Genomic DNA, 2393 nt, shown 5'->3' with positions numbered 1-2393 from the left:
CTCCGCCCCCCCACCGCCTTCCGTGACGCAACGGAGGACGCTCCTGTCTCCAATACACGGCGGCGTAGCATTTCCAGAAGTACATGAGGGGTTAATGCTGTCAATTACTCCTCATCTGCACTTCCCCCCTGCCCCTGCCTATCAGTGGACTGAATATGTCTAAGTGGCGGTTCTCTTTCGTTACCTTGCAGCTGTGTGCTGCCTTTACCATTGGCTGGCTACCTGCCCTTTAAGTACTGAGCCAGCCCTCCCACAAAATGGTTGAGCATAAACTCTTGTTTGTGAACCCATGCTTGCTGTTTGTTGCAGTTACTGTACCTTGCCTGACCTTTTGTTGTGACCCCTGCTCGTACCTGGACTTCTCCCTTCTGTGCTCCTGAACCTCGGCTCGCTTTTCGACTCCGCTCTCTCCTCGGCTACGGATTACGACTGCTCGCCTCTCTCCAACCCTTGACTACCATGACTTACCAGAACTCTACTAGCCTGACCAGCTACATGACCCTGACTCTGCAATCTGGACATGGTCTTGCGGTTGTAGGGCGGTGGTTATATACATCCCCACCTCAGCCTCACGGTCTAGTCTCATTTGTGGTGAGCACACGTTACAGGATGTTGGTATACACTGACCTAAAACCGCGAAACCTCATCCGGAGTGCAGAGTGGTAGTCGTTTAGCCGGGTCAGGTTAGAAGAGGTCAGAATGGTTGTGATACTCGCCATGGTCTAGGATTGGAGAAGGCGGATGGTCGCTGTGCATAGTCGGGGTCCAGGAGTAGAGAAGGTGGGAGTCCAAATGCAAGCCGAAGTCAAGGGTAAGAGAAGGCAGTGATACAGGTACAATCTGAGGTCAGGGTACAACGAGAAAGGCAACAGGTAGAATGCAAAGGAAAGGCAGCAGGGTGCTTGAGGCAAGCACTACGTCACAAACAAAGGTTATGCTCAGCCAATTTGCAGGAGGGATGGCTGAGCATACACTGGCGACACACTTTATTCGAGCTCGGCTAGTCCCACGAATTCGGGTATACCCAGGTGTATTGAGGTTTGTGACTGTTTTCTGCCCGAGTGCATTGAGGTATTTTCCAGGCAGGTATTGAAGCATTTTCTTCCCGCTGGCTGCAATACTGCACAGTATATATATATACTGCATTACAATTCATGAATTTATGCCATCTGGTAGACACGCGAAGCATTGCAGCCTATTAAATCCTAATCATTATCATTTAACAGATCAGCCGCCCGTCAGCCAGGCATGAACCCAGGCTGGGAAGGCAAACGCAACGGGGCTTGTCAGAGGTGAGGAGCGGCGCATTCCAGGTATCTGCCAGGTACATACTGGGTATTTGCTCGAATAAAGTGTGTCGGTGCAGTATAAAGGACTGGCAGTCAATGGCAGGACTGCACAAGGCTTTTAGGCAATGTGTGCTCAGAGGTATTCTGCCACTGGTAAGCAGGGGTGGAGTGTACCGCAGGTGTGGAGTAGTTGTAGATAGCATTAACCCTACGCGTTTCACTGGTAATGCTGCGCCGGCGTGTAATCACCTGAGTGCGAGGGGCTTTCTCTGTGGCGTCAAGGGATGCTTCGTGGGGGTGGGGCCTAAGCCCGCTGATGGTCGTGGTAACGCGGTGCTTGCGCGTAGCTCCTGTGTGAGGGGCGTCAACAGAGACGTCATGGGACAAGTCACGAGGGCAGAGCCTAAGCCCGATCCGTGTGGTGTTCTTCAGCCTGGCAGCACGGCGCCTATGCGTAACCTCAGTGTGAGGCGTGTCACCCGCCTCGTCACGGGACGCCTCACATCACGGGGGCGGGACCGAAGCACAATCCATACTCTCACACAAAGAGTCAGCCCTACTTCAAAGATCCTTCAGTGGTTACGGAGGACAATGGAACTCAAGTGACAACCAGATTTACAGAGTTCCAAGTACACTGGCGACACACTTTATTCGAGCTTGGCTAGTCCCACGAATTCGGGTATACCCGGGTGTATTGAGGTTTGTGACTGTTTTCTGCCCGAGTACATTGAGTTATTTTCCAAGCAGGGATTGAAGCATTTTATTCCCGCTGACTGCAATACTGCACAGTATATATATATAAACTGCATTACAATTCATGAATTTATGCCATCTGGTAGACACGCGAAGCATTGCAGCCTATTAAATCCTAATCATTATCATTTAACAGATCAGCCGCCCATCAGCCAGGCATGAACCCAGGCTGGGAAGGCAAATGCAACGGGGCTTGTCAGAGGTGAGGAGCGGCGCATTCCAGGTATCTGCCAGGTACATACCGGGTATTTGCTCGAATAAAGTGTGTCGGTGCAGTAAGCACAATAGCAAATGCCACACAATACAGTATGCATCAGGATAACCAAGTACTAAGGATCACATGATCCAATA

Source organism: Ascaphus truei, chromosome 13, assembly GCF_040206685.1.
Source record: "Ascaphus truei isolate aAscTru1 chromosome 13, aAscTru1.hap1, whole genome shotgun sequence".
Classification (NCBI taxonomy): Eukaryota; Metazoa; Chordata; class Amphibia; order Anura; family Ascaphidae; genus Ascaphus; species Ascaphus truei.
This window is presented reverse-complemented; position numbering follows the sequence as displayed.